Below are 18,437 nucleotides of genomic sequence, written 5' to 3' on the forward strand. Positions count from 1 at the left end.
TAACCCCTCTTAAAAACCTTTTGATAAGTGTTATTGCCCAAAACAACTTATCCCAATACTCATAAAGTTGTGATTCTGAAAAAAATCATTTGTTCACAACTGTGCCCCTGACCCCAGTTAATGCCTGGCACAAGAAGGCAAGAAAATGCAATAAAAGGCATCCTAATTAGAAAGGAAGAAAACATATGGTCTCGGTTTGCAGATATGTGATCTTATCTATAGAAAAATCTAAAAACATCACCGTAAACTGCTAGCACTAATTAACAAATTTAGTAAAGTTGCAAGAGACAAAATCCACATACAGAAATCAGTTGTGTTGCTATACACTAACAACGAAATATCTAAAAGAGAAATAAAGGAAGCAATCCATTTACAGTAGCATTAAAAAAACAATAAACTACTTAGGAATAAATGTAACCAAGGAGATGAAAGACCTGTACACTGAAAACTGTAAGAGTTTGATTAAAGAAACTGATGTCACAAGTAAATGAGAAAATATCTTGTGCTCATGGATCGGAAGAGAAATACTGTGAAAATGTCCGTACTACACAAAGCCATCTATAGAGTCCATGCAATTCCTATCAATATTCCAATAGCATTTTCACAGAAATAGAAAAAAAAAACCCTAAAATTCCTACAGAACTGCAAAAAAACCCAAATAGCGAAACAATCCTGAGAACAAAGTGGGGGTGGGGGAACATCACAAGCCTGGATTTCAAACTGTATTGCAAAGCTACAGTAACCAGTGCAGCATGGTTGTAGCATAAAAATAGACACATAGAACAACAGAATGGAATCACGAGCTCAGAAATAAACCCATGTATATTTAACCAACTCATATTTGACAAGGGAGCCAAGAATACTAAATGGGGCAAGGTTAGTCGTTTCAATAAATGGTGGTGTTGGGAAGACTGTGTAATCACATATAGAAAAATGAAATTGTACCCCTATGTTACACCACTCACAAAAATTAACTCAAAATGAATTAGATTTAAACATAAGGCTTGAAACTGTAAAACTCCTAGAAGAAAACATAGGAAAAAAACCTCCTTGACACTGGTCGTGGCAACCATTTTTTGGATATGACACCAAAAGCACAAGCAACAAAAGCGAAAATCAGCAAGTGGGACTACATCAAATTAACAGCTTCTATATAGCAAAAGAAACAATCAACAAAACGAAAAAAAAATGAAATGGGGAAATAAATCTATGGGTACGGGGTTAATAATATCCAAAAAAATAAAAGGAGCACGCACAACTGTAGCAAAAAACCAACCAATCCAATTAAAAAATGGGCGGAGGGCCTAAGTAGACATTTTTCTAAAGAAGACATACAGAGAGCCAACAAGCACATGAAAAGGTGCTCAGCATCACTAATCATCAGGGAAATGCAAATCAAAACTAGACTGAGATGTCACCTCACACCTGTTAGAATGGCCATTATCAAAAAGACAAGAGAAAGTGCTGGTGAAGCTGTGGAGAAAGGGGCCCCTTGCGCACTGTTGGTGGGGCCACTATGCAAATCAGTGTATAACTGAGTACACATCCAAGGCAAATGCAGTCAGGATCTCCAAGAGATATCTACACTCCCTCGTCCATTGCAGCAGTATTCACAATAGCCAAGACATGGAAACAACTCAAGAATCCATCAACAAATAAATGGATAAAGATGTGGTACCTGTGTAAGCACAATGGAATATTATTCAGCCGTGAGCAAAAAAAGGAAAGCCTGCCATTTGTTACAACATGGATGGACCTTGGGGGCATTGTGCTAAGTGAAATAAGTCAGAGAGACAAAGACAAATACTGTATGATACCACTTAACAGGTGGAATCTAAAAAAGCCAAACTCATAGAAACAGTAGAATGGTGGTTACCAGGGGTTGGGAGGGTGGGGAAATGGGGAGATGTTGGTCAAAGGGTTTAAACTTCTCCTTATCAGATGAATAAGTTCTGAGGATCTAACGTACAGCATGGTGACTGTAGTTAACAATACTGTATTATATATTTGAAAGCTGATAAGAGAGTAGATCTTAACTGTGCTCAACACACACACACACACAATAATTATGTGAAGGGATGGAGGTGTTAACTAATGCTCTGTGGTAATTATTCAGCAATATATACATGTGTCCAATCATCACATATACCTGAAACTTACACAATGTTACATGTCAATTATAGTAGAGCACTGTGGGAGTTTTCTGATAAATTTGAGGAAAAGAAAAAAAGCGAGTGGGGAGGTGACACAGTAAGAAGTGGGAAGGTATTAGAAATAAGATCAGGGAGATAGGAAGGGGACATATCCTAAGGATTTTGTGACCATGCCAAGGAGTTGAGATTTATTCCCAATATGATAGCAAGCCAAGATTTCCCATAAAAGATGCATCTTATGCTGAGGCATTGACAAGACAAGTTGTACAAGATTTCAAAGTAGAAACAAAAACGGATGATTTATGTGGTTTATCTCCACCCTTTATTGTTCTTAAGCTAAAAACTGAAAATAATGTAAATGATTCTCGTCCACAGAAAAGTCAGTTGCATCTGGAGGCATGCAATGAGTCATTGCTCTGTGGATACAGGCCAGTTTTGCACCTATCAAACAAATTTATTTCAGCATTTCTGAGGGGCTATAAACGAGTCTGTTCTTTGGATTCTCCTTTGAATGAATGTAGCTTCTTCTTTTTTCCAACATTAATTAATAAGTGAAATAAAACCTTTGATGCATCTGCATCTTACATTTGCATGAGGGAAGATTTTGTCTTTTCAAAACATTCTGCTTGAACAGCATAAACACTCTCCTCGAACAGCATAAACATCTCCTCAGTAGGATCCTATGCTACCCAACGAACCTTCAACCTGTCACCCAATTTCAAGTTTCACTTGTTACAGTTAATGAAACCAGTCGCCACAACCACACAGCTAACCCTGTGACCCAGCACACCAACAACCCAGGAAACAATCTCTAAACTGATGCTTGTTAAGGTCTGAACTACAGAACGAAGCCACAACAACTCAAAAGCATTCCCTTTTATAGAGGATGCTTCATGCCAACGGACCGCTGCTTAATCATTTCTCACCACCCACACCTGAGACCACACAGCATTCAATCTCTCCTTTTCTCTCCAAGGGACCTTCGTGGACATAGAAAAAGCATATCAAGAACAGACATGCGTTATCTACCGGAAGGCGGTATTATGGACGAGGATCACTTAGAAGGTTGTTTACGAACACTTGAGCTTCTTTTTCTCAGTTTTCAGAGAAAAAACAGTGATGAATAAAATATCCTTAGTGAATGTTGATGACTAGATTCTGTCTCTCTGCTCCCCTGTCACCTGACCTTTGCTCAGTGGCCTCTCCTGAACAGAATCTGAAAAACGGAAATTGCTCTGCTGAGAGAGGATTAAATGTTTAAGTTTTACCTTTTTAGAGATGGCTTCCGAAGCTCCTGGACATGCAACAGAGGTTGGGTTTAGTTTCCAGGGACATTAAAAGTCCCGTGACAACTTTTTAGTGTGTTTTACAAACACAGTGTCTTTCCTAGACTTTCTGAACATAGGTATCTGTAGCGTGTAGATATATTCAGGGTTCTACAGAAATGTGGATTCTAGTCTATCACAAGCCTGTTTATTAAGACTGTGATAAGAATTACGATATTCAGGCAAGATACGCTTGAATCTCAGTTGGTCCATCTTCTCTGCCGGGTGTCCTGAATCAAGTCAGCAAAAGTTCCTGCTGTGTGATGTCACCTCCGTCAATGATTTCCTCCCTTGCCGCCCAGCCCCACCCCAAATGATGATGCTGAATTGGATTTATGATATCATATTCTCTCTTCTTTAAATAAGGACCATAGGTATTTAAGTGAAATTTTCTGTATTCTCTTACTACCCAAAGAGACGTAAAAGTTCCTGAGCATGAGAAAACTTTTATTTCAACATAAGTAATTTGTTTCAATTTTCTCTTTTCCCACTAGAAGCTCGGAGCCAAATTTGTACTTCAGCTACAAATTTGTGTAAGTGTATAAATCAATAATAATAATTGAATAAGTGTGTAGATCATTATGTTCTAAGATATTTTTTTTGTTTTGTTTTTTTGTTGTTGTTGTTGGCTCAGTTTTTACCACAGACTTCTTTTTTTATATAAATTTTATTGGAGAATATTGGGGAACAGTGTGTTTCTCCAGGGCCCATCAGCTCCAAGTTCTTGTCCTTCAATCTAGTTGTGGAGGGCACAGCTCAGCTCCAAGTCCATTTTCAATCTTTAGTTGCAGGGGGCGCAGCCCACTATCCCTTGTGGGAATTGAACCAGCAACCTTGTTGTTGAGAGCTTGCACTTTAACCAACTGAGCCATCTGGCCGCCCCACCACGGACTTTTAGGTTTTGCTATCTTATATTGTTTTTCACTCTTATACCTTAAATCTTTTCTGTAATATGACAGTATCTAAGGAAACAGATAGGGAGGGAGATAGTAAAAATATTAAATACACTGACTGACTTCACCAGTCCTATTAACACGTTGCGTACGGATCACGAGAATCTTCACGAGGGATTTAAACCCCGCCGTACGCAATGTGTTAAGTAACAACCTTGATTTTTTTTGCATTACCTTATCCTTCAAAGTATATGATACTATTTTAAATATTAATGAAAAATATGTCTATTATTTAAATTAATATTTCAGGTGGATTGTTTTTTTTAAATGATGAAGGTACACATTACAACAACACATGCAACACGTTTTTCCCCAGGAGATTTGACTTTCAGACGGAGTTAGATAACTTGTGTGTTTAAAATGACAAGAGCAGGTTATGTGCTGGGAAGATTTATTAATTAATAAGGACTCTTGAGGGCAAGAAACAGAACTCTGGCTCAAAATAGCCTAAGCAAAAAGTGGAATATATTGGCTCATGCAGTAAGAAATAATCAGCATCAGTTCAGGCATGGCTGTATCCAGGGGCTTAAATTATGTCATCAAGTATCACTTATCTCAAGGCTGTGCCTTGCTTGTATTGGCTTCATTCTCAAGAAGGTTCCTTCTGTCTACAAATAATAAATTTGCCAGCAGTTCTAGGTTTATATCTCATCCACAGGTTTAGCAACCACACTCCCAAACACCAAATCCTAATATTAGGACACATTTATAGAATCCTCGTAAATTAAAGTAACTCTATCGGAGAAAGCAATAATTTTATTGCCATTAAACATTGTCTTAAGAATGTTAAGTGGATACAATTTGGCAGATTAACTGACCAAAAAGTATCCATAATATACTTTCCAAAATAGAAGTCTTGAGAGAGAAGAGGCTTCTTTGGAAATCAAATAATCTCTGCTGAAGTTCTACATAGATTAGATAGAATTGCTTTTTCTTTATTTCAATTTCACTTCACCTCCAGGCATTTGGCCATCTCTACACAGTCAGTGTTTTTATTTTTCTTATACTTTCAGTTCCAAATCCCTGAGCCAAAGTCCATGATGAACGACTATTCTAGAACTTAGTGACTTCAATTTTTCATAGATTAACAACACGAGGATTTATGGTTAATATATCTAAAATATTATAGGAAAGCACCAAACGTAAGGGGAGCCAATGCGTTCTGACCATAAAAGAGGCTAACCCATTTGGCAAGCTCATTGGATCTTGGCTGGGAGGCATTTGGCTCCAAGCAACAATCATAACTGCCAGGCTAAACCAGGCAATCATAGCGATGCATTTATAACAGCAAGATCGATTTCAATTCACAGAACAAAATGTGGGGAAAGTACTCATTGCCTCTGACAACAACCATTTACAGTTTTCACTCTTACCTACCTACCTATGGAAGAAGAAAAAAAAGATCGATTTGTATGTAGACACATATTCACATATTATATCTATATCTATATTGATTCCATCTTCTCTTGGCATTGAAATAAAAATGGTAGGTTGGAGGGAGGGCGGGGAAGAATCTATAACCATTTATTCTCTGAATTTTGACAGCATTTCCTAAATCTGATCAAGCCTGCCTCTTGGAGGACCCCAAGAAAAAAAATCATATTTTGGAGAATATGAAGTGAGGGGAAGAGGAAGCAGAGAGAATACACAGATAAAAAAGAGCCAACAAAATTGTTTGCACTTCCCCAAAATAGGGGCGTGGCCCTGGAGGTGCCTCAGCAGCACCGCCCAGGTGTCCTGCGGGCAGTTTCTGAGCATTGCTCATACCCGGCTTTGTAAGCTTGCACTCGTTGGGTCCTCGTGGCACCCTGTAACAGACATCACTTCTGCTTCCTGTCACATCCCTTTGGCTTTGGATTTCATCGGCAGCTGCAATGGCCAGTTCAATTCCAGCTCAGGTTCACCTGGCACCAGCAGAATCCCACCTCAAACACAGCACAGGTTTGCTTCTGCCTACTCTCCTTAGCACACGCCACTGCAAGACAGTCAATCTACTGGGACATCCTTTAACCAGTGGGGACCGTGCCTTCCACCCTTCCGGTGGACCATTGTCTGGGAGGCATTCCGATCCTTCTCCAGAGGTCCTTGATCAGAGGCCCTAATAGTGACTTTTCTTATTCCTCTCCTTACTCTTCCCACCGCCTCACTCTGAATGCCAAGGATACACCTCCACGTAAACTACCTCCACCCAAGTCTTCGTCTCAGGTTTTGCTTTCCAGGAAACCTGAGCTAAGACATAATCTTATTACAACCTGCACTTCACAGCTGGGGAAACTGAGGCTTGGAGAAATCCAGTCCAATGTTACAAAGCTTGTAGGAAAGGTAGCCAGGGTTCAAGCCTCGATCTGGGAAGAATGAAAACCTGTCTGTTCAACTCTGCCCAAAACTGCCTCCTGGAACACAGTATTCCTGTGTATCACCCCTTCCTCTTTGTCTAATAAATCATCAAAAAGATGGCAATGCATCAGGTCCCTGTGTTGTCGCATGCCTTGTCTACGTCTCTGAGGAACTCTGTGAGAACCTGCTGCCCCGTTGGAAAAATCCAGCTCAGTGTTGGGCTCCATAGAGCTAATGACATTGAGATATTCAGATCCATTCAGTCAACCCACCCATATTTATTAAGAGCTCACAATGTGCTATTTGTCACAGTGCTAATTGCTAAGGGTAACTCAATAACAAATGGCCCCACCCCTCAAGGAGACTGCAACAGTGGAAAATGTACACATCAACAATGCGGAGTGTGGTTGAGCATAAGGCAAGCAACTCATCCAGCTAGAAACAGCTGGAGGCGCGGGGGGGAGAGGTCATCAGATTTCTAGAGCAGCACTTCTCAAGCTTTTGTGTACATTCAGATCACCTGGGGGTCATGTTCAAATGAAGACTCTGGTTCAGCATCTGAGCTTCTGCACTTCTAACAAGCCTCCTGGAGATGCTAGTGCTTTGAGCAAGGTCTCAAAGAGCTGATTATGTTTTCCCCAGGAAATGTCGTTAATCTTGGTTTTCAGGAAGAGCCACCCTATTATCAGAAACATAGGGTTGAGCGAGACCAAACTCTATGAGAACTTAATTCAAATAGTTCATGATGGGTATTAACTCGGCAATAAATTTACAGAGAAGAAAGTAATCAAAATACAGCACTCATGCTGAACACTTCTTTACAGGAAAGAAACATATAAAACAGAGGGGCGTGCGTTGCATCTTTTCTCTTCTTGCCATGAGTTTGCAAATAGAAAAGGTCTCAGAGTAGGCGCCAGACTGTAAGTTCCGGGAGTCCCAAGGCCATGTATATTTCATTCCTTGCCTGATATCAAACACAAGATTGTTAACAGAACAACACACCATAAATGTTGATAATTAAAATAATAGCACTGATTTTTTTCAGAGTTTACCATGGACTAGTACTTTATATATAGAATATCATTTAATCCACACAACAATCCTACTATGTATTTGCTACAATTATTCCCATTCTGCAGACGAAGAAGCACAGAATCATATTTAGGTAGTGTTAACGAGAAAACCACAGGCCCAAAATGGCATCACTCGTGCTAAATCGCAGGATACCCAATCTCGGTTAATACCTGACCTACAATTGCTGTGTCCACCTTTCCCAGAAGCACAATCATAATCAATCAGCCTGGAATCTTCTAATCAAGCTCCAGTAAGGTGATGTCACTGTCACGTGGGCCTACTCCATCCTGCTGCCCCGCTACCCCCATCTCACCATAGAAAGAAGAGGCAATCTGCACAATAAAACCCTTGCCGTTCTCTTCCCCCCAAAAGATGTCCTGGTCTACAATTAATCCTTCCTTTTCTTCTGTTACGAGCTCCCTTGCCCCATTCTTCTTCTTCCTATAAAAACCTTCCATTTTGTATAACCCTCGAAGCGCCCTTCCAATTCTCAGATGGGATGCTGCCCAATGCATGAATCACTTATTAAAGCTGATGAGATCTTCACACTTACCGGACTGAGTTTTGTTTCGTAGAAGTAGATGGGAGCTAGGCAACTAGGTTCCTCTAAGTAAATGGTAGAGCAAGGCTACCAGCTTTGAATCCAGTGCAGTTTATTCCAGTGTGCAAGGATGACTTTTTAAAAGGGATATAATCACGACACACAATGTAAACAATGAACATATGCGTCCAAGATTTTCTCTAACTTATGAATAAGGGAACCAATAGTTTTTACAGTGGTTCGAAAAGAATCCAAGTGCCACACATTTATCGTCAGGTCAGGAAAGAAGAAATGAATTTATGAACGACCACAAAGCTAGCAAAACTGGTCCATATCTACAGAGCAAACACCAACTGTGTTCTATCCAATTGCTTTTCCATGGACAGGAATTATTTGCTCCACTATCAGCTTTCTTACAAGAGTCGTGAAATGGACTAGACAAAGACAAGCACAGGCGGAGAGAGCCAGGATGGATGAGTCATAATTTTCCTTACACCAGTGAGCGTGTTGCTATATACTGTCTCGCTAGACGAGAGAATGAAAAACGTGGCAAATATTTGGAGAGCAGAGCTCAGAGTTCCGATGGGAACATTCTAGATTTTTTAGACTGTCCCCCAGCACCTGGGGAAGCAGTGCTGCACAGCCGGAGGCCTCAGTAGATACTAGTTGATGCTGCCGATGAGTTTCATGCAGAAGCTGACTGACCAGCTGCCCTAGGCTATATATAGCTCTTTGCCCTGGGCTGGCACATAAGAAAACAGGAAGTGTGGTGATGGAAAAAGCACTGTAATTGGCAACTTCACCAGTATTTTTTTGGCCCAACTATTAATTCGTGGCAATTTTCTCATTGATGATTATCATCGATACACTTTGCTTAAGGCTAAACTCCCAAGTTAACTTATGCCTTTCAGTTCTGTTTACTTTTTACATCTTGTCAGAATACAAATTGACACAGTGTACCATTGAAGGTCAGAGTGTGGTGGTACCTCCGTGGACATCCACCTGCGTTATGGTTTTGGCAAGCAGTCTTCAGAATCAAGGGGACACTAGGTAACAACATCCGCTGGAGTGCCTTTGTTTCCTGGGCCCATTCCAAAGATACTCGTATGGACAATCTGAATTATTAGAAGCAGCACCTCCCTACTCCCAGGGCCCCACAGAGAACAGCTTTCTTTCCAGGAAGGTATTACTTTCCACACACGCAAACACATATAGCTCATAAGAGCCACGTGTTTTGAGACCATTCATCTCCTAAGACTGGAACCAAAAAATTCAGGAAGCACTCAGCCTTCCCAGACATTGCTTAGTAACATTTGCCATTAAGTATCGTAATGTTGTTAGATTTGTAATTAGTATCTTTAAAATGCCTAACTAGGTGACAAATTACCCAGCTCACGCACTCTTCATTTACAACCCATATTCCCATGTTAACTACTTAACCACACACAAAAGCAGCAGAACTCGAAGGGGAACGCTAACTCTTATCCCCCTACTAGACTTTAGATGAGATTTGCATGGTCCAACTATAATAAATTAACTTCAGTATTTACAAGGAAAGTAAGAAATATTTACCAGCGCAAATGACAATTTCTACTGTCCCAGAATTTACAAACTGTAACAATTTAGTCACTGAAACACATGATAAAAATGAGTAACTTAATTGCTAGAAGCTAAGAGGAAACGATTTCAAAATTCTAGCTTTGGCTAAGTTAACAGAATCATAGGCCACCAGAGATCTAATAGTCTAGTCATTATTTTGATGCGTAAATTCCTTCTATGGCTCAGATCGGTACTTTAGGGGGTTGGCTGTAGGAAGTGAGTGATGGTGTTACATGGTGGGGGGGTGTATCAGGCAGTGTAAAGGAGCAGACCTTGTACTTATGGTGGGAAAGCTTAATATGTTTTGTGATATGTAATTATATGGATTGTTCTACTGCCCAGCTCCCCAGGGCCTTTAAAATGGTAATAGATTGTGCAAATCTCAAAGAAGGACCACAGTATCAAGCAAGTATTTCCCAGGTGAGGTTGGCCATGAGGACCTTTTGTCGGAGCCACTCAATAACTTTGTTCTACTGTAATCAGTGTTCTTTAGAACACATTTTAAGAAATGATCACTCAATATGCCCAGTAAAAGGAAACAGGCAAGAATGGCTAAAATATGATGTACAATTAGATGTCATAGAAATCTCCAAGGTGCCCTCTAAAATGGGGCTGTGAATTTATAGCCCCACCACCAGGGTACAAGAGTACCTGTTCTGCATCCCTCATCACCTGACATTTGTATATCCTCCAAGAGAGAACATTAAGCACTATAGAGAACTCAACCCACCATTTTTACATCACCTTCACTTTTCTCAGCTCATCAGGCTAATCTATTTTTCACTGGAATAAACATGACAATTAAAAATTAACCTAGCCACCTGGTGATCCACTTGCTCATGTGTCTTTCTGACAAGAACAGACTAGCGGAACTCATCGGGGAAGAAAGAGAGTATAGTTTATTAGAAATGATAAGTTGTGCTTAACTGGCTATGCAGAGAATGGAGAATTTATTTCCTGTTCCATGGTAGTGATGTTTAAGTAGGAGAACTCTAATTTGGCTTCCAGACAAATTTAACCATACCAAATTATGATCAAAACATCATAAAATGTAGGTGCTATTTTATATTTCATTCCTACTAGTTCTGTTAGCAAGCAACAGAATAACATGTAATGTGGTAGACTAAAAACAGCCACACATGCTTTGCAAATCCTCTCATCAACACATGGAGTCGATTTCCCCACCTTCTTGAATACGGAATGGCCTCGTGACTTGCTTCAACCAACAGAATATAGCTGCCGTGTAATTGCCTGACTTCTGAGCTGAGGTTCCGAGAAGACTTACAACTTCTGCTCTCATTTTCTTGGAATACTGTTGCTATGTGAACAAGCCCAAGATAGCCTGTTGGGTAAAGGAGAACAGAGGAGCCCCAGCCAGCTGCCAGGATGCGAATGAGGCCACCTGGGAGCAGACAGCCACCAGCTGACCTGCCAACACAGTGCAAATGCCCAAATGAGCCAAGCCAATACTATGTGAAACAGAGAAGAACCGTTCCAGCTGAACCCGGCAATAATTGCTAGCCCACAGAACAGGGAGGGAAAACAATGTTGTTTTCAGCCATTACGTTTATAACTGATATAAAGTAGATTTTAAGTACATTTCAATATAACCCCATTACAAATTCTACAAATCCCACTGAAGTTTCAAATGCTTGCCTACTGCAACAAAAATGTTTCTAAATGTCTAGTTGATCACTCAACTAACAGTTATGAATTTTGCAACTGATTCTTCTCGATTATTTATGAAAGAATGTTCGTTTCAATGAGAATGCCACCAGGTTGGTGCCACACATCAATTTTTTTCCCCTAAGTTTCAGCTAGGCAATCCATACAGAATTTTCATTTAACTCCTATGTCACTAGAATGCAGTTTGCCTTAGAATAGCAATCTTGTCTGTTCTCTTTGCTGCTATAACCCCAGAACCTAGAACAGTACCTGGCACAAACTAAGCACTCAATAAATTTTTATAAACAAATATTGAGTAATGGGACAGGTGGTCCAATATTTGAATAAGTGACATGGAAGTCATCATTTTCAAATCCAGTCAATCTTCTTTTTGTCTCTGAAGTAAATGGTAAAATGATATTTAATCTGTAACAGCAAATTTATTAGTTTTATGAGAGAGTGATTATAAGTTCTTCACAGGTAGTTATGCAGCTAATAACCTAAGAGTTAAGTATAATTAAGTCATCTCACTCTGAGGAGGAAAGCTAATCTCTTCTTCTATCTCTGCATCTATGTTCTATTCATTAAAACCTTACAGTCCATTAGTCCATTAATCATCAGAATGCAAAACCAGTGGGGTAGAGGTGATTCAGTATTTTACGTCACTTTTCTCCGTGAAAGTGCTTAGTTATCAAAGGAAGGGAATAAATATTCAGCAAACACAACAGCAGAATGCTCATTAAAAAAGAAAGTGCAAAAGTAGGCTTAACGTCAGTCTTTATTTGTATGCTGTTGTACTCAGGAAAATATTAACACATAATTAAAAGAACTCAAATATAGTCACATTCAGTTTCCTTCATTTGTTTTCATTGCTGTTACAACCAACACAAAGCTCCAGTAAACATTCCAGGTTACATACATTTTGGCACTGTGTTGGGCATATTTTAGAGGATATCCTTAAAGATGCAAATTTCGGACATTTTAGTTGTAACAGCTAAAACTTAATGCTGTCCCTTACAGATGTTATGTGCTCTAGAATCACATAGCCATTAAAAAGATTGGCCAAGAGCCATCGTTTGTACAAAGACATACTATTAAGTGAAAAAGGAAGCTGGCAAACATTATGAATAGTATGTTACAAGTACTGTAAGAAATTTAAAAGTGAATAAAGGTAATAATAAGGGAGAAAAATAAAGTATATGTACCAAACTATTGATGATTTTCTTTGCAAATTATTTAAGGGGACTAACACATTTGCATTATGAATCTTAGTAATATTTGGCTAGTACAAACCAAAGCTATGTTTAAATCCTAGCACCTGAAAATTTCTTTTTTTAAATATTTTTTGACATTAAAAAAAAAGTATGGGAAGTCTTTCCAAACATCGTCACTTCGTGGTACACATAGACGATGACAGGCTTTGTGTGGCACGTGGGGTAAACTGGAAGGGACTTTGAGTCATGGCTCAAGTTGACCAGCCTGAGAGCTCTGGCCATCCCAGATCTTTCCGAGCCACCCCAAGAGCTGTCCCTATTCCATAGGACACAGCTGGAAAGTTCTGATATAGATTTGAGTTTTGAATCTTGGTTCCTCTGCTCCCTGCTCTGAGCAACGTAAGCTCTCTGGGTCTCAGTTCCCATCTGTATAATGGGAATCATAACAAAACTTACCCCATTGGGCTGTTGAAAAGACTAAATAAAATAATCAGCATTCTGTTTACTTTTTGTGGTTGTTATGTCCTGAGATTTTATGATCAAGATGTCTGCGTATTGCATGAAACCAGCTATAGAATGAGTTCTTGGCATTTTAGGCACCTGAAACCTCCATCCTAACATTTCCCACAAATGCACCTAGAGCACAGTAGCGTTTCATTTCTCTTCATAGAGAAAACTACAGCCCTCATCCGTCAGAGGCAATCATTTTGCTCTGACTTCAGACCTTACGGCAGTACAAATTAGATCCTCCTGGTAGATTTTAGTAAACATTTAACTGTTTAATCTGCCTAGTGTTGTGCTTCAGCTCTGACCTCCATCTGCCTTGTTCTTAAATGCTGTCTTCTTTAAACCATCTGTATAATTGTAATAGGAACAGCTGTGTTACAGTAACCCATCCTCTGGTTCGCTGGTCCAGGGGGCAGGTATTGGGTATTCAACTAGGCAATCTAAAGTTTATTCACATACCTCCCACACCCTCTTTATCCCATCACCTGCTCTTTTTCCTTCCTAGCACTTATCACCACCCATAATTATCTGCACCAACAAGGGACCTCCTTGGGGAACTGAGCACTAGACCTGAGAAAGAGGAAAGGGCACGTGTTCTAGACTAGAAGCCATGAAGCCTAGGGGAGCGCGCAGAGACCACGTGGAAAAGGTTGGAGGCCAGCAAAGGGAAGACAAGAGAAGACTCAAGTAAATGAATCAGATTTATAGAGAAGTAAGACAATACTGCCCAAGGTGCAGGATCTTTGGGTTCAGTTGCCCCTGAGGCATAGCCTCCTCCCTGTCCTGAGGTTGTGTAAGATGCCTCCGAACCCTTATAATAAATCCCGGGTTTTGCTCAAGCTTGTTTGTGATGGCTTTCTGTCCTTTACAACCCAAAGAGATACCCAAGCTGTTGGAAATCTCAGTCCTATTATTTCTCATTAAATACATCTGTATGTCAGTAGCATTCCATCTCTCTCTATAGAAAAACAGCAGCCACCATCTGCTAGAGGCGATATATTTTAGGCAGGATTTCAGAACTTCATAGCAGCACAAATTAATTTTTCTTGGTAGATACATTCAGTGTGAGAGAAAGAAGTCAAGCTATCTTTGTGCCTTCATACAAATCAACTGCCCCATAAGCCTGTCATTTTCCCAAACACATGCTGGTATTTGGATGCCTGAGTGTTAGCAAATGAAAAACTGGGGGACAGTGATATGGTACTTCGTGTGTGTGTGTGTGTGTGTGTGTGTGTGTGTGTGTGTGTGTGTGTGTGTTGGGGTGGGAAGTTCAGTGCAAGTTCCAGCTCATATAGACAACGGTACCAAGGTCAGAGACGGAACAACCCCAAGGAAGAGGAAACAGGTAGAGAAAGCTAATTGCACTCCCTCACTCAGGAAATATTTATTGAGGGCCTTCTCCATCTCAGTCACTGCACTGTGCCTTAGGTACCTTCATATCCTCTTTGTCAACAAGTACTGTTGCCCTCTTTTCACGTGTAAGATGACCATGTAAGTTGCTTTGGGAAATAAAAGCTTTAAAAGGTAGAACCTCAAGGGAATGACAAGGAGGGAAAAGAGGAGACGGGTTCGTAAGAGTTATAACTCGAGTCACCAAATGTTGAGTACATATCATAATAGCTCTCCCACACTAATGAAAAGTTGTAGCAAGTAAACAACTTCCATATATGGAGTTCCTCCCTGGATCTCCTCCCTAATGGAAGGCAGGCTAGCATAAGAAGCTAAGAACACGAGCTGTTAGTTGTTGTTATTTACAGTTTATAGTGATTTAGGGTTATTTACTGCCTATGTGCAATTGGGCTAGTCACTTGCCTCCTTTTTGCCTCAGTTTCCTGATCTGCAAAGTGGAGATAGATAGCAATAGGGTTGACCTCATGGGGTTACTGTGAGAACTGAGTTCCTCCATACAAAGCAATTACAATGCTGTCCAGAACGTTGCCGGCACTTACATAATATATCCTAATTATTTAGTGGTGTGGTTGTTGCTATGACAAATACTTAGAGCCAGGCATGGTGCCAGTTACTTCACACATACCATTGCATTTAATCTGAGCGATGCAGGGAGGGGATTATCTCCACTCAGAGACACACACTTGCCTGACATCACACAGCTGCTGACGGCAGAGCAGAGATGCAAACCCAGATCATTCTAAACACAAAGAAGCCACTTCTCCCATGCAAACACATCAATCAGAGAAGCAACCAGAGCTGCCCAGGGACAAACAGGAAGCATGAGGACCTACGTGGACATCAGAATCACCTACGATACTTACTTTACAAATTCCTAATCCCCACCCAAATACCTGGTTAGACAGACATTGGGTGAGCTGTGGAAACGGACCATTTTAACAAGCATCCCAGGGCTGTGGTTGGAAGGGGTTTGCCATTTGATTCATGTAGATTAAAATCTGCGGTGTGGCGCGAGGTTGGCCTGGTCCCTTGTGTTAGGCACAGCCCTAGGAATGAGTCCCGGGAGACCAAAATTGGTCTGTTAGAATGTATTTGGCATGTGTGAGCTGTGGGAGGTCAGGCTAGAGCAGAGGGAAAGATCATAATCTCCCCCAGCAAAGAGGGGTGTGGGGTTTTACGGGAGAGGGTCAACAAGGCTGTTCCCCCTTCAATGCTTCAGGGGGTTTTGGCTGCAAAGGGCTTCAGGGCATGACAAGCCCTCCAGCTCTACACCTGGCCCCAGATGGACGGCCCAGGCCTGCTGATCACAGGCCCCTAGGAGAGAAAGCAACACAGGATCAAGACGAGAGGATTTTTAAGATAAGGTTTCTGCTCTTGGCCTAAATATGGCTTCACACCTCGGGGCTTGCTGGAGGTAGCAGCACCAAACTCCAACCTGAAAAGTGCAAATGGGAACAAACATGGGCTCTTTCAGGTAGGCCCAATAACCTGAGCAAAGGTGAGGGATAGAAATGCACGTAGTGGACCAGAGACTATAGAATGGCGTCCATGGCCCTCCCCAAATGGTCCTCCCACTTTGCCTCTGGATCTTCTATGCCTATTTTCCAACCAGTAGCACCAAAGTCAATTTAAATAACATAAATCAAATCATGTTACTGCCCTATAATGACTTCCCACTGCCCTGAGAACAGAATCCAGAGTCTTCCTCACAGTCTTCCTACCCAGACTCGTGCCATCCACCCCCTTCATCTTTCAACCCCTACGCCTGGCAACGGGCTCCAATCCAAGATCTCTGGCCTGATCTTTCTTTTTCTTAAACCCTGATTCTGTCCCCCAGCTCAGGGCTTTTTCCCCAACCATGCCTTCCCCCTGCCATGCTCTTCATTCAATCCATCATTAGGGTCTCAGCTTCAATGCCACCTTCTCAGAAAGGAGGTGTTCCACGACCCAATCTAAAGTTTATTCACATATTCCCACACCCTCTTTATCCCATCCCCCGCTTGTTTTCCCTTCGTAGCACTTATCACCACCCATAATTATCTCGTTTATCTGTCTCCGAGCCTGCCCGCCCCCCCCAACCAGGATGCGAGTGCCCTGTGCTCCTCACGGCTCTACCCCCAGCACCTAGAACAATGCTTGAAGCCTGCACATGCTCAGTTAATATGTGTTGCATGACCCCGTGATGGCAGTGATGGGAAATGCACTGGAGAAGTAATGGAGGTCGTGGATGTAAAAACAGGAACTTTCCTATCTCCCAGCAGCTGCTGTCACTATGGCAATTCTTAGGATCCTTCTCAACATGGAAGACTCCACTCAGTTTTTGTTATGTTAATAGAATTTAATTAAACTAACGATGTCTGACTTCCAGCTCTCTCAGGCCAGTCCACTAACCTTTTCCTGGCAGTTCAAGTAGCTCTAAAAATATGAGACTGCATTTACAATTATTCTGGCAAAAAGAGTTAATTAACAGCATACTTAATCACACTTTTGGAGCTCCACTAGATCCGCGTTGGATGTCATTTTCATTAGTCTGCTCCAATATGGATATTTCTTAAGGCTGAAAGAATGCTGCTAATGGGGTAGAGAGGGAGGGATCATTTTCTTGCTGAACAACGTCCATATGATTAAGTACTCAGACCGTGGTAAAAAAAAAGTGAATGCTGCACCCCTTAAATCCGTTCCACAAAGGACTGTATTTTTTGCAATAACGTTGCTGCAACTCTAGGCAGCCTCAGAGATTGTGCCTGGGGATGTCAGATAACAGTGCACCCAGTGAGGAGAGATGCGCAGACACCTTGATAAACAAGCTGAAATAATATCATTTGAACTGCGTCATGTGTACTCCGGCAGCCTACAGATTATTCACAAAAATTACGCTGGGTAAATCCATTATAAGCCTGAAGGGAAATGCTATCAGGACACTAAGTTCTGGTTTCATCTGATTCCGGTTAGTAACGTGTCATGGAAGATTTTCCAGACGCACACTGAAAGCAGAAAATCCCATTTCTGATTCTGATGGAAAGGTTGACATTTACATCCTTCACCAGCTTTGCAGCTTCATCCTAATTGCAAATGTTCTTGTGCTTCACGTCTTAATTACATATTTAATCTTGGGAATTGCAAATGTCCCATGACAAGATGGACAGAACAAGACTCACTGTATCCAAGAGGGACAAACAAAAACTCAGCATCTCTTTGGAAAGGCAGAAAAGATGGAAACCCTGAAACCAATAAAGAAAACAAAACAAAAAACAAAACAAAAACAATGAAGGAAGGAAGGAAGGCTAATGCTATCTGGGTCCTCTCCACTTCCCACTGTGATTGTTGCCATTTTTCTACATTTCTTCTTATCAAAGGTATCCTAAAGCAACTTCACACTGAGACTACGCATGAATGAAATTAAATTCAGGTAAAAGTCATTTAAGCAGAAGACCATTTATTTCATCCATCTTTTCCCAGCAGGCAAATTTACTCAAGTTTATAACCACCTAGAAGAAGAGTCAGTTTTAATGATGTTAAAAAAAATAAAATAAAATAAAACAACAACACAAAAAAATGCAGGAATCTTATCTCGCAGCTCTCTGAACCTAATCTTCTAAAATGTCCCAAGTCTACAGCAGACCTGAGCTGAGACCAAAACAAACAAAATGAAGAAGCTG

This window comes from Rhinolophus sinicus, linkage group LG13 (genome assembly GCF_036562045.2).
Source record: "Rhinolophus sinicus isolate RSC01 linkage group LG13, ASM3656204v1, whole genome shotgun sequence".
NCBI lineage: Eukaryota > Metazoa > Chordata > Mammalia > Chiroptera > Rhinolophidae > Rhinolophus > Rhinolophus sinicus.